General features: G+C 45.5%; 1 long non-coding RNA gene across 1 annotated transcript in view; it reads right to left on the reverse strand.

Moving 5' to 3' along the window:
- Window positions 1-26,249, reverse strand: part of LOC128401515 (uncharacterized) — an 80,331-nt gene that overhangs the window by 24,210 nt on the left and 29,872 nt on the right. The window contains exons 2-3 of the long non-coding RNA XR_008327482.1: window positions 25,783-25,857; window positions 23,385-23,764 (exon numbers count right to left, since the gene is read on the reverse strand). This is a non-coding gene — a long non-coding RNA (uncharacterized LOC128401515). The remainder of the gene's footprint in view (window positions 1-23,384; window positions 23,765-25,782; window positions 25,858-26,249) is intronic.

The following is a 26,249-nucleotide window of genomic DNA, read 5'->3' on the forward strand; positions in this document are numbered from 1 at the left end:
TACAGTGCCCAGAAATCCTTTGGAAAGAATGAGTTTTGAATGTGCCTTAAAGGTATAGTCATAGTGTATAAAAGGTAAAGGGACCCCTGATCATTAGGTCCAGTCATGACTGACTCTGGGGTTGCAGCGCTCATCTCGCTTTATTGGCTGAGGGAGCCAGCGTACAGCTTCCAGGTCATGTGGCCAGCATAACTAAGCTGCTTCTGGTGAACCAGAGCAGTGCACAGAAACGCCGTTTACCTTCCCACTGGAGCAGTACCTATTTATCTACTTGCACTTTGACGTGCTTTCGAACTGCTAGGTTAGCAGGAGCAGGGACCGAGCGACGGGAGCTCACCCCGTTGCGGGGATTCAAACCGCCGACCTTCTGATCGGCAAGTCCTAGGCTCTGTGGTTTAACCCACAGCGCCACCCGCATCCCCGTCATAGTGTATGTATAGCCTAAATATGCTATGCTGAGTGACTTAGAGGAAGCAAAATATGCAACAGGCCTTTAAAATTAATTGCGATTCCTTGCCCCCAAATAACCTTTCTGCATTCATCCCGCCCCCATAAACACATCCTGTTTCAACCATAACACTCTTCTTCGCTCTCACCTTACTGCACATTGCATATGCTTCATTACAATCTCATTCAACATTTCCTTTTCTCTGCTCGTCTTCCAGAAAGTCAACTTGCTTTTTTACAGGCATGTAGGAAGAGGTGCTAAAGGCTTCTATAAACAAGCATATGATCAAAAAGGAGCGAGGAACCCGTGGGAAAGTGTGGGGAAGGAGGGAGGGTAGAAAAAGAGGGAAGGGAGCTTTCTCCATCCCGCCCCCCCCCAAAGAAAAAAAATATTATAACAGAATTATAGAATGGGAAAAATGAGATCATAAACACGGCTACCATTTTATAATTTCCCTTCCTTCTTTCTTGTCTGTACACATGCACACCCGCCACCGCAACTGCCCCATCAGCCAGTCTAAAATATCAGATCACATTTCGACAAAGCATAACTCCTACACAGGCACACTGGGATGGGGGTAGGTGGGGGGGGAGAGACCCACATTAGCTTTACCTCCCCCCCCCCCCAGATCTCCTCTTTTTGTAGCTCAATTATCCAAAGCTTCAAGGCTGCATTCAATGTTCACACACACACACTATAGACACCCTTCCAATGCCAGCTCCCTCCCCGTCTTCCTTCCTCCTCCCCCTACCGTTAAAACAGCTTTTGCCAGCAAATGGAGGACAAACATATTCATTGGCACCTTATCAGACATGCATGCAAAACTAATTAACATGGGGAGACACACAAGCTGCTGTCCAAGCCACACAAAGCTCTATATGCACACACACACACACAAGGCTGTCCTTGTCTACGGAGGCAAGGAGCATAAAGCTGGGAGGAGGGGCCACTGAAAGGGCTTTGTTGCTAATTTAGGCATCTGTCTCAGTCTGGTCTGGTCTTCTCTGGCTGGCCCAAGAGAGTTTGTGTTTGTTTCCCCCGCGCCGCCCGCACTCCAGCCCTTTCCGCAATGCTGGGAACATGCCCAGAGACACCCCCCTTCATTCAAATCGGCCCTTGACAATGGTCTCATTGTGCGTGCCACAGAGAAAAGGGAAAGGAGGAGAGCAGGGGAGGCAGGGAGTGTGAGACAAAAAAAATGTGAACCTAGGAAAATGTTTACCAACACGACCCCTTGCAGCTGCCTTGAAGTCTCCCCCAGACAGTCTGAACAGCGAAAGGACCCACGAGGGGCAGAATATTTCCATAGCTCCTCTTGGAAGAAATGTGTGCGAATTCAGACACAAAGGGAAGGGGGCAGGTGCTGGAATGGCCAGTTGGGCTGCAGTTGGAAGCCATAAATTTCAGACAGGATCCAAAGAAACCAGCTAACTGTGTACCGGAGATGGCCTAAGTCAGGGATGGGAAACAGGATGCCTTCCAAATGACTCCCACCAGCCACACAACCAGCTTGGTCAATGGTCAGGGATGATGGGAACTGGAGTCCAGCAACATCTGGAAGGCCACAGGTTTCCCAGCCTTAGATTTAGCTGGTGTTTCCCAAATTTGGGTCTCCAGCTGTTTTTTGGACTACAACTCCCATCATCCCTCAGCTAGCAGGACCGGCCGTCAGGGATGATGGGAACTGTAGTCCAAAAACAGCTGGAGACCCAAGTCTGGGAAACACTGGTAAGCTATTGAGGGGAAGATCCAAAATGACAATCGCTATCATAGGGCAAGTGGGAGGGATAGCTATGAACTGACAATTTGCTTTAACTTAACACCTACTGCCAAGCTAACTCCTCCACTGCTGTGCTACCAAGAGGTATTTCAGATTTGTGTTTCTGGGACTTCAGTGTCCCCCTAGGGATAGGGGAGAAAAGTGATTTGGTTCGCATTTGAAGGAGAGCGTGCCAAATCCTCACTTTCCGAAACAGCAAACGAACCTTACAAAACTTGCAGCTCTCTGAATCTTGCAGCGCAGCTCTCCAGCCAAGCCATGTGCACAAAACTGCATATAATTAGGGGAAAGCATGCACAAAAAGGCTTATGTTCGTGAAAATAACGTGCAAAAATGCATTGTACTGTGGAAAAGTGCTTTGCAAAAATATATATGTATATATTAGGCGAAATTTCACACAGAAAAATATATATACTGTATTAGGAGAAATATGCACTCCAATACTGATAAATTTACATGTGAACTTTAAAAATATATATCAGAAACTGATGTGGAAATGTGGAGAACTGAATGCAAGACTGGGGGGGGATGAGAAATGGGGGGGACAAAATGGACATATTTGCCCATCCCTCATCTTCTCCTATGCACCCACATGGCAAGAGCAGCTTATGGTCTGATCTTCATATAAATACATTAAAATTCTCACCCGACAAAAAGAATGGATGGTCTCAAGCCCTTGGTCTCACCCCAGCAATTTTTTAAATCCTGACTTAGCATGGGAAGAAAGGTTTGCAGCCTGTATCTAGTCCTACTCAGAGTAGACACATTGAAATTAATGGACACATCTAACTTTGGTCCAGTCACCTCAGTGGGTCTACTCTGAGTAGCACTTAGTTGGATCATGCCCAAAGTTAAGCGATATGGCAGGTAAATATTCTCTAGCGAAGGGCTAAGGAAGAAAGGGAAGAGGAGCTGCGCTCCTTTAAACAGCAGCCTTGCAGAGAGCAATCCTGTGGGAGGGGGGGGGAAATCTCACCACCACACCTTCATCTTGGGGAAAACCTTCTCTTAAAAATTTTTTTAAAGCCCTTAGAAAAGAAGGTAAAAGAAGCCCGATAGTCAGAGGCTCAGGGAGATAGCTTGAAGCCCACGCTCACTGGCATTCTGCAGCTAAAACAACATTGACTTAAACCCAGCCTTGCAGAGCAGTGTCACAGTTACAATGAGGGCACTTACAGCCCGAGGGATTTTCTAAATTCTGCCACTGCTGGTAGCAGACAGAGGAAAGAAGAAAAGCAAGATTCAATGTATAGCTTATCTGAAGGCAGGAATTTCTTTTTTCAAGCTTTGTGGTTGTTGTTTTATTTAATTTACTCCCTTTCCCAGCCAATAAATTACAATGGAGATCTTGGCAGGGAAGGTTTAATTCTCCCACATATACCCCCCTCCCCTGGTAGGAACGTGCCCATAAGCACGTGGAGCAGATGGGGCTCAAACAGCATGGGGGGGGGCAGCTACACCTGGCCTGCAGATCAGCCGCCACTGTGGGTATCATCCTTTGAGGATGTCTCGCCCAGCTCTCTGGAGCCAAGGGATAGCAAGAGAATAAAGTCTTCTCAATATGCAAATAGCCCTGCCCCAGACAAGCATGCACACAAAGAGGCATCTATTAGGGCAGCGGTGGGAGTGTTTGGGGGGGTGGGGAGGAAGCACGCCAACAGCCACACATTACGGTTCTCCCCCCAAGCTACAAAAACACAATCTTGTGGGTCCCGCTTCTTAATTTCATCTTTCAGGATCTCCAAACTGCACTTGGATCGCATCAACCTACATTGGCTCCCAGTACATTTCCGAGCACAATTCAAAGTGTTGGTGCTGGCCTTTAAAGCCCTAAACGGCCTCGGCCCTGTATACCTGAAGGAGCATCTCCATCCCATCGTTCAGCCCAGACACTGAGGTCCAGCTCCAAGGGCCTTCTGGCGGTTCCCTCCCTGCGAGAAGTGAGGTTACAGGGAACCAGGCAGAGGGCCTTCTCGGTAGTGTCACCCGCCCTGTGGAACGCCCTCCCACAAGATGTCAAAGAAATAAACAACTATCTGACTTTTAGAAGACATCTGAAGGCAGCCCTGTACAGGGAAGCTTTTAATGTTTGATGTATTACGGTATTTTAATATTCTGTTGGAAGCTGCCCAGAGTGGCTGAGGAAGCCCAGCCAGCAGCCAGATGGGTGGGGTATAAATAATAAATTATTATTATTATTATTATTATTATTATTATTATTATTAATACAAGATGTTGCTGTTTCAAGGCCTGGTTCATCAGGAAGCTCTCCGGCCAAGACTCTTGGAGACAGATTTATTATTATTATTATTATTATTATTATTATTATTATTATTATTATTTATACCTCGCCCATCTGGCTGGATCTGTATGAGGGCATCATAGTGCTTCGTTTGTCGAATTGGAACCTATCATTACTACCATCCTCTGTCCGACTATGCGGATGTCCTGTTTCCTTAGAGAGCTGTTGTGGAGTGAGTTGCCACCTACAACTACAGTGGTACCTTGGGTTAAGAACTTAATTCATTCTGGAGGTCCGTTCTTAACCTGAATCTCTTCTTAACCTAAGGTACCACTTTAGCTAATGGGGCCTCCCGCTGCTGCTGCGCCGCCCGAGCACGATTTCTGTTCTCATCCTGAAGCAAAGTTCTTAACCCGAGGTACTATTTCTGGGTTAGCGGAGTTTGTAACCTGAAGCGTCTGTAACCTGAAATGTCTGTAACCCGAGGTACCACTGTAGAGGCAAGTGGCTGTTCTCCATGGCTGCTAGCCACAATGGCCCTATTCTATTTCCACTATTCAAGGGGGGTGGGGCTGGTCACTCAGTTCCTGCTTGCAGGCTTCTGCAGGGATTTTGTTGGATACCATGAGACCAGGATGCCAGAGAACATGGACTTTCAAATTGATCCAGCGGGGATGTTCTTGTTGCTAATTGTACCTATTTCGGACAGGTTAAGTTCTTGCAAAGTGGATCTCACAATGGCTCTGGCGTATGCCAGATTTTGAAATCCCAAACATTTTTTTCTGAGTGTTTGCGGAGGGGGGGTGATCGGGAGGCACACATTGATGATATCTGAATATTAAAGTGGGTGTTATAGGATACAAAGGAAGCTAATCTTTTAAAGCTATTTTTTAAATTAAAAAAAACTTAGGTGGACAGGAACTTTTAAATCATCTATTTCACCATAAGGTTGTTCACAAAGTTTTGATTTTGCGAATGTCTTCTGCCATTTGTTTGTTTGTTTGCATGGAATTATTTAGTGCTATTTTCCTAGAAAAAGAGGTGCTGGAACTAACCATGAATTCCTTCCTTGTTCTCTTATAATGGCAGTAGCACCTACCTGAGAGGTGCCGGAACTCAGTCCCCCTCAAAAAATCCCCTGAAACTATTCAATGCATTCAGAACTGTGGCCTTCTCTTTCTGCCGTGCACAAGATAGCTACAAAAAGGACTGCAAAGATTCATTGCTGAATGAAGACTTTGAGAGTAAACCTAACTCACAATACATGCACACATTATTGCTACGTGAAACATGGACTACAAGTCAAGCCAGTCGGAATGGGAGTATGTGGATTTAGAGTGTGCAAATGTAAATCCGGGAAGACAATTCAGCGTCTAGATCACCCGCTCTGAGACCCCACAGCAAATTCTCCCCTGGCCTCCTCGCTGGCCCAAGTAGGGCCAATTCAGCCAGCTAGCCCTGAGGATTATCTGATTGATTTTTGATTTTTGAATTTTATTGTCATTGATGTTTTATACCGTATTTTATGCTGCTTTTATAATTAAGTGTTTTAAATTTGTTGTTAGCTGCCCTGAGCCCAGTTTTTGAACTGGGAAGGGCGAGGTATAAATAAAAAAATATTATTATTACTATTACTATTAATCTCACTAAATTAACAGGCTTGAGTTAATTGCAACGGGCAAAACGCTACCAAATGTGATGGATTCAAATGCGGGACTATGATGCGCCCAGGTGGGCTTCAAATGCCAAAGAACATATCCACCCTGATGCAAATATTTATACCCATATCAAACATGGGACCTGGTTCGTAATGCCTGTGGGGAACCTGCAAGCAGGAATCAAGCACAAGAGCACTCTCCCCTCCTGTGGTTACCAGGTATTCAGAAGCATTGCTACCTCAAATGTAGAGGCAGAACATAGCCATTATGGCTAGCAGCCACTGAAGAGCCTTGTCTCCATGAATCTGTCCAATCCTCTTCTAAAGCCATCCCAAGATGGTAGCCATCACGGCCTCCATCACTGCAGGGAGTTCCATAGTTTATGTGCTGTGTAAGACTCTGTGTGACTAGATTTCCTTCTACTCCAGCACACTATTTAAAATAAATAGAATCTACTGTCATCTGATTTAGTCAATTTTGGGGGAGGGGAGCAAAGAACATGTCAACAAAAGGGAGGTGTGAAATGGGTGCAACTGAAAATGATGATAGACATGCCAGCATACACATCCCACAGCATAAACGTGCCCAAGCGTGAAAACATGGGAGGGCACCTCCATGTTGCATACGTACACAGCAAAACTATATTTACTATATTTACAAAGCCTGTCTAATCTAATTAAACGTTCGCGCAAATAATATAAGGATTACATCCACCATTATTGAGCACCCAGTCCTAGTTGTAGTAGCACAGAAATAATAAATGAGTATTTAATCTACTGCTACTTCTCTCCCGGCTTTTCTTGCAAGAGATTCCAGCATTATCTAGTCACCAGACAAAAAAGACTAAGTAGACAGAATGAGAACGAAATAATCTCCTTCTTCATCTTCAAGTTTGTTGCAATTCTGCCTGTCTCGGAGCAGATAAATGGTTAATTCTTTCATAAGAGGCTTCCTTTACAGATAAGCTGCAATGGGAATTGGCCGACTTCCATCTTGCGTGGTCTACTTTTTTTGTTTACTAACATCTCTGTGATCCGGCGATGTGTGTTGTGTTTTTCAAACAAGGTGGCATGTTCAGAATCTCTCAATTGTTATGGCATAACTCATCTGTGTTAAGGGACCCTGGGCACATCAACCAACACCCTTCACTTCAAGAACAGTTATATCTCTAACGGTCATGGTTTCCTCCAAATAATGTTAGGAACTATAAAAAAAGAGGTAAAGGTAAAAGACCCCTGGATGGTTAAGTCCAGTCAAAGGAGACTATGGAGTTGCGGCGCTCATCTCGCTTTCAGGCCGAGGGAGCTGGCTTTGTCCACAGACAGCTTTCCGGGTCATGTGACCAGCATGACTAAACTGCTTGTGGTGCAACAGGACACCGTGATGGAAACCAGGGCGCATGGAAACACTGTTTACCTTCCCGCTACAATGGTACCTATTTATCTACTTGCACTGGCATGCTTTCAAACTACTAGGTTGGCAGGAGCTGGGAGAGAGCAACTGGAGCTCACCCCATTGCGCGGATTCGAACCACTGACCTTCTGATTGGCGAGGCTCAGTGGTTTAGACCACAGCGCCAAACATGTCCCTGCTTCCATCATAGAACTCAAGGATCACACCCACCACGTGATGCTTTCATGGGTGGTCACCCATCCAGGCGCTGACCAGACACAGACCTGATTAGCTTTAGCAAGATGAAGACCATGCCCCAGGGCTATTTGTGATCCACCATCTGACCACATCTCAGCTACAGGCAGCTTAAATACCAGAAACCTTGCCTAAAGCAAAAATGCTTTAACAACAGATTCATGATCACAAAGCCAGGGCCTGATTAGATCATAAACCTGCTTGGGGGGGGGGGGCGGAGATTAAACTCTGCAAAAATATAACTTTTTGAGCAATTATTTGTGGTTTAAGGGATCCTCGCCCCATCTTCACTTTACATTTAAGGCATACGACTTTAAACAATCAAGGTTTCTCACCAAAGAATCCTGGGAATTGTAGTTTGTTCAGGGTGTTGCGAGTGCTTAAGAGACCCCTATTCCCTGCCCAGAGCTACAATTCCCTGACTTAAACCACTGATTTTTTTAAAAAAAATATTTTTTATTGAGGAATTTTTGGTATTACAAAACAGATAGACAGGGAATGGTACCTCCAATGTCTCCACTTTCAGTTCATAGAGTCTTTTTCACAGTTTGTTTACATTTAGTGAGAGACACTTTTGTCAAAGACATCTTGAAGATGGGGGTGGGTGTAAACCACTGATTGTTAAACCTCTTTTTGGAATTGCACCCCTATGAGGGGACGCGGGTGGCACTGTGGGTAAAAGCCTCAGTGCCTAGGGCTTGCCGATCGAAAGGTCGGCGGTTCGAATCCCCGCGGCGGGGTGCGCTCCCGTTGCTCGGTCCCAGCGCCTGCCAACCTAGCAGTTCGAAAGCACCCCCAGGTGCAAGAAGATAAATAGGGACCGCTTACTGGCGGGAAGGTAAACGGCGTTTCCGTGTGCTGCGCTGGCTCGCCAGATGCAGCTTTGTCACGCTGGCCACGTGACCCGGAAGTGTCTCCGGACAGCGCTGGCCCCTGGCCTCTTAAGTGAGATGGGTGCACAACCCCAGAGTCTGTCAAGACTGGCCCGTACGGGCAGGGGTACCTTTACCTTTACCTTTAAAAAACTCTCAGCACCCTTAAGAAATTACAAGCCCAGGAGTGGAGCAGGAGGGAGAACAAGGACTGCTTAAGGAGGTATGTTACTGCTTTAAATGCATAGTGCAGATGGGGACTCTGTGTTTCAAGGATATTGTATTCTGGGGTAGCTCCAGAGACCTCAGTTCCTACTCAAAACCATAGCTCAAAGGTAGAGGGCACGCTTTGCATGCAGAAGGTCCCAGGTTCAATCCGCTGTCACCTCAAGTTTTTTTTTTTTCTTAAAAGGTGAGGGAGCAGGTGATATGAACACACCTCTGCCAGAGATCAGGGACTGATGGTTCTTGCAATCAAATTCACAGAGGATAAGGCTACAAGTAGCTCTTAGTTAACGATACCTATGTTCTCCCTTTGCTGTCAGGTGTAAGGTAAAGGTAAAGGGACCCCTGACCATTAGGTCCAGTCATGACCAACTCTGGGGTTGTGGCGCTCATCTCGCTTTATTGGCCGAGGGAGCCGGCGTACAGTTTCCAGGTCATGTGGCCAGCATGACTAAGGCGCTTCTGGCAAACCAGAGCAGCGCACGGAAATGCCATTTACCTTCCCACCAGAGCAGTACCTATTTATCTACTTGCACTTTAACGTGCTTTCGAACTGCTAGGTTGGCAAGAGCAGGGACCGAGCAACGGGAGCTCACCCCGTCGCGGGGATTCGAACCGCCGGCCTTCTGATCGGCAAGTCCTAGGCTCTGTGGCTTAACCCACAGCGTATGTCTCTAAATACCAGTTGCCACGAAATCACAAGTGTGGCACTCAGGTCCTGCTTGGGAGCTTCCCATGGGCATCTGGTTGGCCATTGTGAGAACAGGATGTTACCCTACATGGACCTTTAGCCTGATCCAGCAATTTTCTTCTTATGTACTACCATGCTGGACAGACAAGTAAAAGCCCAATCTTGCATAAGGCAGCTTCCAGTTCTCCTCTCCTCCAGGCAGAATGAGTCAAGGAGGCAGATATAGCTTCTGACTTTTACCCAGGCCTGTTATGTGGTCATCGATTGGACTTCATCTTAGGGCTGGAATGCAGGCAATTCCAATCCACCAGCAACCTCTCTGTCCCCTCCAGGAATTATCACTGACAGGCCTCTCGGGCCTCGCATGCTTTCCAACCATCAGTTCACTGGCTTTCCCTTAACAGCTCACCACCATCTTTGCATTTAACTATTGATCATTTCTGACACTTCTAAAAACCTGCACACAGAATTCCCCTCTCAGTTCATGGCAGAATAATACATGGCCAACAGCAAGAGAAGGGGAGGTCTTAGAAACTGCAAGCTAAAATCCTCTTTGAGTCATGGGGAAAGGGGAAAATCCAGAGAGCATAAATGTGGCCGTCATGCACATCTCTGGCAGTTCGTTACTGTCATTGTCCATGCACCGTCTGCTCCTCATCACTGCTGAACAGCCACATTCAGGGCCAGCGTGGCCTTTGTGGCAAACTAACCTACAATCTGGTCCCACAAAGAGCTTCGCAGCAATTAAAATACAGAGTAGTTACTTCGCATCACTTACGGCATGGGTGGGGAATCTCAGGCTCAGAGGTTGGATGTGGCCCTCCAGGCCTCTCTATTTGGCCCTTAGAACCCTCCCTAGCCACACCCCCTCTGCCCAAGCCACACCCCTCACTGCCATCTTGTTTGCAGCCTAGCTATGTGTTTTTGCCTGGCTGGAATGTGTCCCTGAACACTGATCACGCACTTTGCTTGCCTGGAAGGATAGAGAGGGTGATGTGGGAGTGTATTAAAAGTGGCCTATTGTACAACAGTAATGCTTTGATTCATTGCTCCTCCCACTTTTGCCTTTAGCCGCACCAAGCACTGGCATGTGGCCCCAGGACAGTTGCTCAAAACAGGATGATGTCCTCCAGCTGAAAAAGATTCCCTATCCCACTCCTGCCTTATGATAACTTGACACTGGCTGCAAATTAGCTACTGAGCTACCTCCAAAGTGCTGGCACTGCTTTATTAAGCCCTATTTAGCTCATAATAATAATAATAATTTATTATTTATACCCCACCCATCTGCCTGGGTTTCCCCAGCCACTCTGGGTGGCTTCCAACAGAATATTAAAATACAATAACCTATTAAACATTAAAAGCTTCCCTAAACAGGGCTGCCTTCAGGTGTCTTCTAAAAGTCTGGTAGTTGTTTTTCTCTTTGACATCTGGTAGGAGGGCGTTCCACAGGGTGGGTGCCACTACCAAGAAGGCCCTCTGCCTGGTTCCCTGTAACTTGGCTTCTCGCAGCGAAGGAAACACCAGAAGGCCTTCAGTGTCCAGGCACAACGATGGGAACAGGGTACCTAAACGATCATTTCACAACCAATATATCCAGCCAATCGCTGTGCTTTGAAGGAGAGGACCTCCTATAGCTATCATATCTCATCAGGAGGTCCGTTCTGTATGATGTAGGAATCAGGCTTTTAGTGTGGCGGCACCCGCCTTTGGAACTTCCTCCCTTTACATATGAGACGGGGCACCTCCTCTGCTGTCTATTGAAGACATTCCTTTTCCAACAAGCTTTTTAAGTGGAGATTTTTAAAAAAATTTATCCTAGTCTGTGTCTTTAATGGTCCTTAAGTTGTTTTTATATATGAAATTGGTGTGGGCGAGTGCACAAATTGTTTGTGTTTTTATTGTTAAATCACTTCAATACGCTTCGTAGGAAGCTGTTCATAAATGGAAACAAAACACAAACGCCCAAACAGGTTTACCCAGAAGCACAGAGGTGCATTCGAGCAAGATGCCTTTTACTGCCCTGAAAGTGCATTTAGGATGACAACCTTTGGCCAAATCTCCTAGTCTAGGGTCATGATTAACTCTCCTGCTCACCCTCAGTCTAAAGGCTTTCAAGTTACAAACACCATAGAATGAATGGAGAGAAAGAGAGAGATCCTTCTTTCTTGGGGTCAGGAAAGTCTTGCATTAAGGTTCAGGACAGATAAAAGGCAGCAGTTGTGCATTTAATGCATGGGTAGGCAAACTAAGGCCCAGGGGCCGGATCCGGCTCAATCGCCTTCTAAATCCAACCTGCGGATGGTCTGGGAATCAGCGTGTTTTTACATGAGTAGAATGTGTCCTTTTATTTAAAATGCATCTCTGGGTTATTTGTGGGGCATAGGAATTCGTTCATTATTTTTTTCCAAAATATAGTCTGGCCCCCCACAAGGTCTGAGGGACAGTGGACCAGCCCCCTGCTGAAAAAGTTTGCTGACCCCTGATTTAATGCATAAATATGCTCTGATCTGATTCGCTGCCAGGTCTCACAGAAAAGAAGACAGGGCTGGTCAAAAGTTGCAGGACTATGGATAGCTCCAAGTGAACAACTTTCTCCACAAAGGCCAGAGCAGATTGAGCCTTTTAAAGCTCCTCCACTTGGATCATCTCTCTCAGACTCCGCTCCCTTGTGACTAACTCTAGATTCTGGCTTGAAGATAAGTGCTCCTCCTCTGTTTCCAAGTCTCCCACCTGCACCACTGGACTGGTGAGGTCCTGGGGGATGAGGCACTTGCTTCCTCAGGTTCAGAGGAAAGTGTCTGTGAGGGTCCAGGCTCTGGCCCTACAGATACAAGAGCTTGTTCTGGCAGTTCATGTTCCTCAGCATCAGCCGCAGGCCCTACATCTAGCCTGGTTCCTGAGCTAGCAAATGTGCAACCTCTGACTCCGAGTCTTGACTGCTGCTGGACTCTGGAGTCATGGCAAAATGTGTGCACAATGCTTCTCTGAGTGGTACATGGAAACTAGAATGGCAGGATATACAAATCAATAGATACAGGAAACCTATGGAACTCACTGCACACTGTTTCAGGGTGGCTTTTTTTAGGGGGGATTAAGCAAATTTATTGAGGGCAGAGGTCTAGCAATTGTACTGGCCATGAGAGTTAAGCCTCCTCAGAATACCAGCTACCAGGAAAGACTATCACCTTCATGCTCTGGTTGCAAAGCACTTAGAAGCACCTGGTTAACCCCTGTTAATAACTGAATGCTAGACTAGATAGGGCTTCATCTGGCTCCCCATGGCAATTCTTCCATTCATAGGAACATAGAAAGTTGCCTTAAATCGAGTCTGGCCATTGGTCCATCTAGGTCAGGATTATACAGTTTGGCAATCTAGAGGTCCAGGCTGGGGGTTCTCATTCCTATTGGAAACATCAGGGATTGAGCCCAGGATATTAAATCTGCAATTGAGCTATGGCCCCTGAACTATGGCCCTTCTCATGATGAGGACAAAGTAGCCAGTGGTTGGAAACCTCCATCTACTGGGCTTAATTAGGCCTGTCAGGCCTCCCCATTTGGCCCACAAGGCTGCTCCCTATTTTATTTTATTTTTAAAAAGAGGATCAGTTCATCATCACCGGTTTTGAATGAATTCACCACTTGATTAAAATTGCACACTACCAAAATTCCCTATTATCTTTTAAAAAATAACACACACACAAATTATATATATACATATAATTATAATTATAAAATATATAGTACTTTATCACCTCATATACCAAGTCATACATAGAAAATTACAAAAAGCAAATATAAATCTGTGTTTTTCCATTCTTTTCTAACTCTAAATTAATTCCAATTAATTGATCAAAGAATTTACATTATAGCAAAACAGTTAAATTATCAAGCCTGACCATTCAAAATTCAACAAATGGTTGCCTCTCAACCATAAGTGTAAAGTTTAATTTAGGGCATTTAAAATATTTGTATTATGGTATTGTACTTTTTTAAAAACCTGTTTTTTAACAACAACAACAACAACAACACAACAACAACAACAACACTAAATGTAGTTAATGGTCAGGGATGATGATGGAAGTTGAAGCCCAACAACATTTGCAGAAGACAAGTCCCCCACCTCTGATCTAGACAAATCCCAGCTTGCTCCATCGTTATGGGTTCACTCAACTACTACAGGCCTGAGCTGTAGTAACCCCCTCCCCTGGTTTTTCCTTTGTCTATGCCAGCTTCCTTATTACACCAGGTCAGACTGCAAGCCTTCCCTTAGCTGGCCACGCAATCAAGGACCTACACAAACGCAGAGGGAGGGAGGGAGGGAGGGAGGGAGGGAGGGAGGGAAAGAAAGAAAGAAAGAAAGGAAATAAATTGCAACAGATCTGGCCATCCAGCAAATTCTAGTGCAGGATGCACATGTTCCTCTTTGATCATTTGCTTCTTGGCACCTTTCCCACGCAGGTCCTTAGATGCGTGCCTAATCTTTCATGCTCGGACCTCTCATTTTACCCTCGTCACATGCATGGAGAGCCACAGCGTGTGTCCCTGGGCGTGCACCGGAGCACCCTTAGAAAATCCACATAATTCCACAGCAAAAACCTTCCTCCTTTAAAAACGGAACAAAGAAACGTGCACACACCAAAAAACCCGTAACCTAAATCCTAAATAATGGATTGCCAGGCATGCGCTGGAAACATCAGATAACAAAAGGCTGCAAAAGCTGTAGTTGGCAGGGAGCCAAAGTCGTGCCCCCACCTCTGAGCGAGAGCAGAACATTGTTCAATTTGGTTCACTTTCACCTTCTTAGCCAGGCAGACAAAGCCACGGTAAGTCCTGGCCTAGGATAGCCAGACATCCTTATTTTAAAGAGTTGCGCCCTTCTCACATCACAGCCCTGTGTTTAACAGTCTTCATCCAAACTGAAACGAAGCTGAAATTGTGTATATATATATATATATATATATACACTTACTGCCATCCATCCTTTGTTGCCCTAAGACTTCCCAGTCCACCTTGGTACCTGTTGGACAGCTTATAGGAATTGTAGTCCAACATATCTGGTTGGTGAAGGCTGTTTTAGAGTGCGAGCTCCATGGAAGGTGCCTATTTATTTAATGTATTTTTCAGTGTATACGATTATATCCCCCCCCCCATTTTTTTAAAGTTTAACATCTTATACATGGAATGTTGCAATTAAATATATAAATAAATTTATTTCTTAATTTGGGGTTAAAAAAAAGGGGTCGTGTTATACGTGGGGGCGTCTTATACACAGAAAAATACGGTATACACTTGCTTTTTAAAAAAACCCATCAAAGTGGTTTACAAAACAATAAAATTATCAATAAAATAATTTACAGCAATTTAAAACGTTCAAAAAATTAAAATCAACAATACACTGGAAACACATTAAAACACACGTCAACATTCTAAATATTTGGGTAGACTTGTCTAAACAAATTTTTTTTTTTGCTGAAAATGCTGAAAAGAGTACCATGAAGGTGCCTGCCTGATCTTAATATGTCGCTGTGTAAAGCACAATGTCCACTAGTGGTGATATATTTAGACATGTATATTTAGACACATTCATCAATGGATGCTCTTTACTTCATGTACTACAGTACAAAATGCTGGTTTTTAAAAAATGTTTTTTTAAACATACTCAGCACACACACCCAGCCCCTATGAGCTGTCGGGCAGAAGGAATTCCTGATTCTTTTAATCCAAGGAGTCTAAAATAGTAACAGTACAAGCCACACCAATTCAAAAGGTCAACTTGGTCATAAGACTCATTTGGTGGCCTTAGAAAGTCCCTAATCACTCAGCACACGAAAGCACACAAGTGTATGTGGGGATAATACTGGCGTACCTCACAGGATTGTTGCAGAGGTGACTGAGGTCATAGGCATGAAATGTTTTGCAGTTTGTGGCTTGCCCAAGGCCCTTCAGAGAGTTCACGCCCAAATCATACTCTTACTATGCAGTCCCGTACACATCCACTCTGAAGTTAAGTCACGTTGAGTTCAGTGGGAGGTACTCCCAAGTAAGCGTTAGCTAGGATTCACAGCCTTCAAAGCAGGACAGGACAGCAGTTCCACTACCCTGTAGAACTAAAACCAACATATGTGGAAAGGGGAGATAGAAATTGGCTAGTGCAAATCACACAATGCGAAACCACCAGGAAATCAAGTTCTTGATTTGCATTGGTGGATTTGAATTTTGCCACAAACTCGCCTAGATATTCAGGTCCTTTGGACAGGTTTTACAAGGAAAAACTCAATATACACGTGCAAAAAGTATGGCATTTTCATTTCATTTCCCTCTAGTCTCAAGGCTTACTTCCTTTCTTCCACTGTGTGTGTGTGTGTGTGTGTGTGTGTGTGTGTGTGTGTGTCTGTCAACTCAGAATAACATTTCATGCATCTGAAGTTGACTCCAGTCCATGAAAGCTTATGGCATAATAAACATATTAGGGTGGTACCAAACACTAGTCCTACATAGAGTACACCTACTGAACTTAGACATCACTCACTTAGGTTCATTAATTTCAATGCATCTACTCTGAATAGGACTTAATTAGATACAGGCCTTATGCTTCCATTCTTTCACTTTCTGCTGCAGCAGACTAACAGAGTCCTCTTTCTGGAATTGCAACTTTCGCTTTTGCAAAATTCACAAAACATTCTCCTGCCTTCTATTTCAATCCCAGGGCAGGGTTACAATGAATCTTACACCTGTGCAGTTTTCATGAGGTCATAAGAAGAGCCCCGCTGGGTCAGATCAATGGCCCATCTAGGGTCAGCATGCTGTTCTCATTGTGACTGACCAAATGTGTGTGGGAAAACAGTAAGAGGAATTAGAGCACAAGAACACTCTCCTTTCCTGTGGTTTCCAGCAACTGGCATTCAGAAGCGTTGCTGCTACCAACTGTGGAGGCCAATCAAGCTATCAAGGTTAGTAAAAGGTAAAGGGACCCCTGACCATTAGGTCCAGTCGTGACCGACTCTGGGGTTGCGGCGCTCATCTCGCTTTATTGGCCGAGGGAGCCGGCGTACAGCTTCCGGGTCATGTGGCCAGCATGACTAAGCCGCTTCTGGCGAACCAGAGCAGTGCACGGAAATGCCGTTTACCTTCCCGCCGGAGCGGTACCTATTTATCTACTTGTACTTTGATGTACTTTCGAACTGCTAGGTTGGCAGGAGCAGGGACCGAGCAACGGGAGCTCACCCCGTCACGGGGATTCAAACCGCCGACCTTCTGATCGGCAAGTCCTAGGCTCTGTGGTTTAACCCACAGCGCCACCCGCGTCCCTTATCAAGGTTAGTAGCCATCATCAATAGTACTTTCCCTGTCTGTATCTCTGCATCCCCCAGTACCCCAGAAGCTCAGAGCAGTATACAGGGGTGTCGTCGTCCCCCATTTTGTTCTTACATTAGCCCTGTGAGGTAGGTTATTATTGCAAACCATCCTGTGGCCTGTGCAAAGGGCAGTAATATAAATTATTTAAATATGCATAAATAAATAAATTAGGCTTCCCAGTTGGAACCGAATCCCCACCCAGCTATGAACCTGCATTTCCCCCGTCTCTCTTCATTACATGTATACTGGCTCTCCAGTAAAATTGCATTTCCAATTTTACAGCGCTAGGATGCAAGGACTGAATTTGCATCCACAATCCCTTCCATGGCTTAGAGATCTGAGCCTTCATATTCAGATCATGGACACAAGGGAGGCTGCGTCGGTTTCTGCTTGGAAGGGCATATTTCTATCCAATCCAAGAGAGATTAGGTAGGATCAGGAAGACTCATAGCAGCGAGGAGTCTGACCATTTTCAAGAGGGGAGGAGCCCCAAGACAAGGATTTGGAAAAGCTGGAACACCATCTGGTCACTTCTGGCTTCTGACCCAATGCCTCCCTCATTGGCACATTTATGATACCAGCCAGACAAATTCCCACCCACCCGCTACCCCCCATGAACACTGTTAACATGCTTTTTCAGTCCAAGGAACATCTCAAGAAACAGATGGAAGAGCAGAGATGGATAGAACATGGTAAGACAGACAGACGAAGAAGGGAAGGGAGACAGACAGTTGAGATTTATGGAGCCCATCATCACAAATACAGATGACTTTGTAAAGAGTCACGTAAGAGTAAAATTAAATCCTGAAAGCTTCCATTACCAATTACCAGCTCCCCAATACTGCCAACTCTAGTTAGGACTATGCATTTGGTTTGAATGCATTTAAACCCTAGGTAAGGTTTGGGGATACAGTGGAACCTTGGTTCTTGAACGGCTTAGCTGATGACTAAATCAGTTCCCGAATGCCGCAAACCTGAAAGTGTGTGTTTTGGTTTTTGAACGTTTTTTGGAAGCTGAACGTCCGACGTGGCTTCTGATTGAGTGCAGGAAACTCCTGCAGCCAATCAGAAGCCGCGTCTTGGTTTCTGAACATTTCAGAAGTCGAATGGACTTCTGTAAGGGATTGTGTTCGAGAACCAAGTTGCCACTGTACTAGCTTTAGCAAAAGCGTGCATGTTTATTGTTAGTTTTGTTTATTTGTTTGTCATATGCCAGAAGTGCATGCGGGGGAGGGGGAATCCCAGCTTCTTTCCTGAAACATCATGGGTTGCATCCAACCAAGTTCTACTCAAGAGTAGGCCTAGTGAAGTGAACCTAAGTTAGCCATGTAAATCAACTTCGATAGGCCTGCACTGTGTAGGACAAGCAAACTGTGTAGGTGTCCCAAAACAAAGATGCTATGTCATGGCTTCAGTTCGGGAATTGGTCAGTGTCCAAAAGGGATTTCATCAGAGGTGGCCAGATTCTCCGTTTCAGTGTAAAGGTCACGTCCTAAGCAGAGGCTCAAAATCATAGAGGCAGCCCTTTTTTCCACAACCCTCACCTCAAAAGGGATACAGGAGTTGGGAAATGTTCAGAAAAGGGTAACCGAAATCATCAAGTGACTCACCTCTGAGGAAAAGTTACAACATTTGGAGCATTTTAGTACAGTGATACCTCAGGTTACATACCCTTCAGGTTACATGCGCTTCAGGTTACAGATTCCTCTAACCCAGAAATAGTGCTTCAGGTTAAGAACTTTGCTTCAGGATAAGAACAGAAATCGTGCTCTGGCGGCACGGCAGCAGAGAGAGGCCCCATTAGCTAAAGTGGTGCTTCAGGTTAAGAACAGTTTCAGGTTAAGAACGGACCTCCGGAATGAATTAAGTACTTAACCTGAGGTACCACTGTATAGAGAAAAGGCAAGTAAGATAGGACATGACAGGTATTTATAAGATTATACATGGCATGGAAGAAGTGGATAGAGAAAAGATTTCTCCTTCTCTCATGAGACTAGAACATGTGCACATCCAATGAAACTGAATGTTGGAAGATTCTGGAAAGGTAAAAGAAAGCACCTCTTTGTGCAGTGCATAGTTAAACTATGGTACTTGTTCCTACAGGAGCTTCAAAAGAGGATGAGACCAGTTCATGAGGAGAAGGCTATCAATGACAAATAGTTATGCTGTACCTCCACATTTGGAAACCATAGGGGAGGAGAAGGCTGTGGTGTTTAGACCCTGCTTGAGGGTTTCCTGCAGGCTTCTGACTGGCCACTGAGAGAAAAGTATAAAAGTATAAAAGATGGGCCATTGGACTGACCCAGCAAGGTCTAACTTATGTTCTTTATCATTAAATGGTCAACTATACACATCCAAGAAGAGCAGGCTTTTAAATGAAGATGACAAGAGGCAAGCAGCTTGACAGGAAATAGATTTGAGCGCACCAGTAACTTCCTGTGGTGCAAATGTGAAATTCCTCTAGAGTGTCCAAAATCCAGAAGGTATCAAGGAACCATTGCTATTAATATAGAGCTAAACAGCCACAATGTCTCCCAGATATGCAGGCCTTATCAGGTCACTCAGGAACCAGAATCTCACAACGAAATTAAGAGCTTTCTCAATAGCTTGACAAGGGGAGAGGTGGGTCTGAATACAGAAATGTCTTCAAACACTACATCAAACGGCACTGTCTACACCAACTGCAGGTGTGGGAGAAAGAGAATCTAAAATATTGATCTGCACATGGAAGCCTGTTTCTTTTGCCGGATCAGGATGTAACCATATGATGCACTGATGGGGAAATGATTTTTTTCTTTTAAAAAAAAAATTCTAAAAAAATCTGTCATGGTCTGCATCCTATTTCTTGCACAGAAAGTCGATTTGGCCCTGTGTAGGTGATCCTTTAGGGACGCAGGTGGCACTGTGGGTTAAACCACATAGCCTAGGACTTGCCAATCAAGAGGTCGGCGGTTTGAATCCCCGCGACGGGGTGAGCTCCTGTTGCTCGGTCCCTGCTCCTGCCAAACTAGCAGTTTAAAAGCACTTTGAAGTGCAAGTAGATAAATAGGTACTGCTCTGGCGGGAAGGTAAATGGCATTTGCGTGCGCTGCTCTGGTTTGCCAGAAGCGGCTTAGTCATGCTGGCCACATGACCTGGAAGCTGTATGCTGGCTCCCTCGGCCAATAAAGCGAGATGAGCACCGCAACCCCAGAGTCGGCCACGACTGGACCTAATGGTCAGGGGTCGCTTTACCTTTACCTTTACCTAGGTGATCCTTTAACTTGCTGAGTTTCACCCACATCTAAAACAGGAATGGGGAACCTGTGGCCCCCTAGTTATTGCTGAACCACAATTCCCATCCTTCCTTATCGCTGGCCATATTTGGCAGGGCCGATACGAGTTGGAGCTCAACAACTGTTGGAAAGCCACAAGTTCTCCCATCCCACTAGCTTTAAGGTTAAGGATATCATCATTTTCCCGTTAATATGAAGTGTGTGCTTGTGTTGTGGACATGTGGGGCATTCAGACTGGAAGAGAAGGTGTGCCAGAGGGGGTCCCCACAGACATCTGGGCAAACTTCCCCATGCAAGACAAAAATATCTTCATTTAGAACCTGATGCACCTCACCCTGCAAATTGGTGGGGACTGCAAATTAGGAAAGGGCCATAGCTCAGCAGCAGAGAATCTGCTTTCCACACTGAAGTTGCCAGGCTCAGTGCTCAACATCTCTAGATAAGGCTGCAGATACCCCATTTAAACCCTAGAGAATAATTGCTGGACAGTGTAGGAAATACACAATGGACCAATCATCTGACTCAATGTTAGGCGCATTTCTATAGTAAGGTAAAGGTGAAGGGACCCCTGACCATTAGGTCCAGTCGTGACCGACTCTGGGGTTGCGGCGCTATCTCGCTTTATTGGCCAAGGGAGCTGGCGTACAGCTTCCAGGTCATGTGGCCAGCATGACAAAGCCGCTTCTGGCAAACCAGAGCAGCACACAGAAATGCTGTATAACTTCCCACCAGTGTGGTACCCATTTATCTACTTGCACTTTGACGTGCTTTCGAACTGCTAAGTTGGCAGGAGCAGGGACCGAGCAACGGGAGCTCACCCCGTCGCGGGGATTCGAACCGCCGACCTTCTGATCGGCAAGTCCTAGGCTCTGTGGTTTAACCCACAGCACCACCCGTGCTCCAATTTCGATAGTACTGTGACCCAAAATCGTTCATGTGTGCTGTCACCATCAGCTGACAGCATGAGATCAGAAAAGCCCTTACAGCAGCTTTGAGGCAGTGGGAGGGAGGGAGCGCTCTCGCCTTTGGTCCCAGAAGGTACTATGGGGGGTGGACAGATGCCACCTCTCTCAGCCAAAAAGCTAGCGCAGAGATGCTCCCACAGGCCCAATGGCATAAAACAGGGGCGCTTGAGAGTGCAAATGCACCCACAGAGTCCTCCCTGGTGCCTGCAAGCTGAAGTTAAAATCCAAAAGGATACATGACTGTGGAGTAAACATTTAGGACAAGGCCTATTTAATTGTATAAAACAATATTCATTCAGTGAATTGTTCTAAATGCTCATTCCTGGCTTCATAAACCAAGGTTTACGAAGCTGGCAAGTTTACATCTGCAACAGGCCAGAGAGCTAATCAGAAAAGCAAGCTCTCCAAAAGATTATTTGCATATGCTCTGAAACTCGGGGGGGGCACAATGCCCCTTCAGCCCCACCCCTGCCCCCCCCCAAACTGCAAGTCTGCCTCCAAAATGTATATTTGCACAAGGCAGCATTTAACTATTTTTAACTCATGCACTGTTTACATTGTTTTTAACTCATGCACTGTTTACATTTTATTTTGGCTTTGCAGCAGAAATTACAAAATTGCCAGAGCATTGTTTCAGATTGCACCTGGCAAGTGCTATGGTCAAATGAGAAATTCTCTTTTAAGAGAATGGAGAAACTAGCCATGCCTAATACGTGCACACTCACATTTCTCTCTCTCTGTCTCTCTCTCTCTCTCTCTCTCTCTCTCTCTCTCTCTCTCTCTCTCTCACACACACACACACACACACACACACACACAGTCGTACCTCTGCTTACGTATCCCTCTGGATACGTAAACTTCGGGTTGTGAACGCGGCAGTGCCCCTCCTTAGACTACTGGCATGTATTCCAGTTAGTGCTATTTGGGGACTACTTCTGAAATGGGCGTGGAGTTCCTGTGTTGTATTTTTTGCAGAGTTGCTACATGGAAAGTAGAATTAAGAATAAACAGATTACCCCTTGGCATCAGGGAAATGTCCAAATTGATCCTCTTTAGGAGAAACAAATGTATATTACGCCTTTTAACACTTATGTATACACATATAGATAATGTGGATGGCATCGTACTAAATTCTTATTTAGGATTCTTATAGAGGATCTTCCCCCTCTTTCCCTATGTGTACCCCATGCCATCCTCCACTGGAGCATTGGGGGGAAACCCAGAAGATATTTAGGGAACACTGGGGGGGGGAGAGAAAGAGAGAACGTTCCGTCGCACCAAGGAGAAATCTGACAGAACACTCTCCTAATTTGAATACAACCCCTGATCACATTCATTCATACATACACAAACAAAACCACATACACACACAACTGGAAGCGGTCTACTGCAGTAACGACCTATAGGATTGGCTTGATTCTGCATTGTTTGACTTGATAATATTGTATGGTGGGGGGTGGGGTGGGGTATTCTATCCTGTTGCACTGAGTCTTTAATATGAAGAGAGGTGGGATGGAGGTGATAGATAAATAGATAAGTAAAATAAAATAAAGCATTTACAGGCCAGGCAGTCATAAAAAGTCAAAACAAAGGAACAGGTGGATTTCTATCCTTTGTACGATGTCAAATTACTTACAGATATATTTGAATATGGTAACATATTTGAATATACAGAGACTGAGCATGTGTGTTTATGCGTATACATTTTGGAATAACAGACATTACAGTTTGCTATTACAGTACCCAAAGCAAAGCTAGCTCATCCTGTCATTGCCCTGATGGGTTTTATACTGGGGGGGGATGTCACTCCCACTGACCCCCCTGCATTTAAAAATCACTAAGTATTTTTTTTTTTGCATGCAAAGAAATAAAAGCATTCCTTTCTTCCCCACTCCATCCTATGCACCAATTTCTTTCCTCCCTCCCTGCGCCTCTACCCTCATTTGGATAACAGGATGGGCAGCATACAGGCATAAACACATACCCCCCAAAAAAAAAAAAAATATGAGGAAGGGTAAGCGGGAAAAGTCCATTAGTTCAATTATTCGTGCGGGAGGGCAAGGATTTTTCTGCCTGAGGAAGGAGGTGGCACAGACAGAAATGGGGATGTGCCAGCTTGGCCTATTGTTCTGCCGTTGTGGGTTAATTAATTAGCGAGATCAAAAGGGAGGAGAGGGCGGGCTTCGGCATTACGGTAACGATTCAGCAGCTGTGCAACCTACCTCACGTCAATGCGGCCATCTTACAAAACGGCATTTGACTCCATCAAAATGGCTTCCTGGCACCGAGAACCTATAAGCTGCAGCAGGGTGGCCTGGAGTTGTTGAGAGGGTCTCTTCTCAGGGAGAGGGGCTGCCCTTCTTTCATACACAAACACAGACACACACACACACACACAGCCTCCTCCTACTTGTTCTTTGAGGGCACCGCACACAGCACGGATGGGCTTTGAGGGAGGGGAGAGCAGGACTAAGGAGGAGGAAGTAGGGCAGGGGGAATTAAAAGCCAGAGACGCACGCAGTGGCCCTCCATCTTCATCGCCGTTTGCAGCTCGTGCCAAATTGGAAGTTCCTTATCTCGGCAGCAGAATGTCGCACAGCCTCTGCGCGGGAGACAATAAGGCACAGCGTCATTACTCACAGAGTACGGTACATGGGCATAATGCCATGGTTACACACAGGAAGACAAAAACACAGATAATCCCTGTAAACTGATATATCACTATACACTCTCACACTGTACTCACAGACACAAGCACTCAGCTTTTGGGGCCTTAACACACAATAAAAGATGGAGCCAGAATTTCTTGTGTGAGGGCAAAAGGATGAGATCGTTTCCCTCTCCTCACTGGCAATATCTGCACCACAGCGGCGCAGAAGTAACGTGAGTCCTATCTGGTAAAAATGACATTTGTCTTACATATATATGGTATGATTCTGGCAGTTAGCAGGCCAGCTTGCAAATATAAGGGTTAGTCTTTGGAATGTGTCAGAACAACTTCAGTTCATCCAGGGGAGCTCTCCCAGGTCCTGAAGTACCCAATTCTGGCTGATTGAACACAGAAACCTAGGAAGTTGCCTTATACAGAGTCAGACTGCTAGACCATATTGCCCAGTTTTAGACTGGCAATGGCTCTCTAGGGTCTGAGGCAGGGATCCTTCCTAGCCCCCTCCCCTCCCCCTGAGATTCCAGGGATTGAGCCTCATAGTTTTTGCATGTAAAGCAGGTGCCCTTCACAAAACCTGCCCCCAAACCTGCTCTCTACTGCCTAAATACAGAGACCTGCCCCTTACACACTCTTTGTTCTGGGTCAGTTCCCCTTCACTCTTATTCAAACACCCAACATGGCCAGAACAGGTCGTACACTTTGCTCATCCTTGAATAAAAAAGGCACTTGGTCACACCCCTGAGGCTGTAAGTCTGCCACCACCTATGAGCTGAAGCATGAACACATCTGCTACCAGGATAATTGGTACTTTGTTCCTAGCCATTTGCAACTCACTAATTGGGTGTGAATTAACCTTTGCTACCTTTCTGAATTCAATGCGATTCAGATACCTGCCCTCCCACTCTTGATCTTGCTGGATCACAGGACCAATTCCTACTGCACTGTTGATATGGTGGTGGGCAGTAGCTAACTTTTTGGAGGGGAGGGAAGGACCACAATAACCAAACTCATGGATGTTCTAAGAAGTGTGTTTGTCATCCTGACCCAACCCAAGTTTCCCTGGGGAAGGGAGTGAAGATGAGAAAGTAACAGTAGTGGTAGATCATACTATAAGTCTGTTCTCCCTCACTCTACCTCTACCTCTACTCTCTCTCACTCCAGGATATGTGAATATGTGAAACTGCTTTAGTATTATCTACTCCAGCAATGGGAAACCTCAGGTGTCGAACATGGCAGTCCAGATAGAGAGGCCTGGAGGGCTAAGCTTGACTCATAGGCCTAAGGTTCCCCATACCTGGGGTAGATAACATTGGAGTATCTGAATCCCTAAAAAACTACAGCTCCAGGATTATCTGGGGGAATAAACCACAGAGCCTAGGACTTGCCGATCAGAAGGTCGGCGGTTCGAATCCCCACGATGGGGTGACCTCCGGTTGCTCAGTCCCTGCTCCTGCCAACCTAGCAGTCGGGAAGCACGTCAAAGCGCAAGTAGATAAATAGGTACCGCTCCGGCGGGAAGGTAAATGGTGTTTCCATGCGCTGCTCTGGTTCGCCAGAAGTGGCTTAGTCATGCTGGCTACATGACCCGGAAGCTGTACACCGGCTCCCTCGGCCAATAAAGCGAGATGTGCACCACAACCCTAGAGTCGGCCACGACTGGACCTAATGGTCAGGTGTCCCTATATCTTTACCTATCTGCTTTAAATGTATGGTTTTGAGTCTTGAACCTGAATCTCCCCAGTCCATCCAACACTCTAACCACTATGTAAAACTGACTCTCTTCCCACTAATATATTTTCGTCTTATGTCTTTTACATAGGAGCACCCAAAGCAACCAATATGATTGGTTCTGGTTTTCTGGAGTAGATGCTCCCATACATAGAATGTGCATGATTAGAAAATAAAAACCCACCCAGCCCCTCTGCCTTCTGTGTCCAAGTCCATTGACTCACCTCTCCAAGCTGAGAGAGAGAGATGTCTTGTCTCTTTGTGTCACCGCATCCCAAGTCATGAACTCTCAGTCACGTCTGATTAAGGAAGAAGAAGAAAAAAATTCATCTCAATTAGAGAAAGGCTCCCACACGTCTGGATGGATGTCAAGTAATTACTGCTTGCCATTCACAGAAAAATGGACGCCGAAAGAGAATTTAGTTTTCAGATGATCTATGCAGGCCTTAAAATAAGGAATTTGAGGACTCCGCTTGGTAGGCTGGTTTCCAGTTTATACTCATTTGACAGAATCAAGTGGTAAAGTCATTGCCGAACTACACCACTTTAAGCTGTAGGTGTGTGGGTTCAAGATGGAATGGGAGATGTCAGACGTTTGATTGCTCTCCCACAAAAACAGAACTCTGTGCTTGGAGAAAGTGAGCATAATCCATCCAACCTTCTCCCTAACATGGTATTTTATTATCCAATA

Source organism: Podarcis raffonei, chromosome 14 (genome assembly GCF_027172205.1).
Source record: "Podarcis raffonei isolate rPodRaf1 chromosome 14, rPodRaf1.pri, whole genome shotgun sequence".
Lineage (NCBI taxonomy): Eukaryota > Metazoa > Chordata > Lepidosauria > Squamata > Lacertidae > Podarcis > Podarcis raffonei.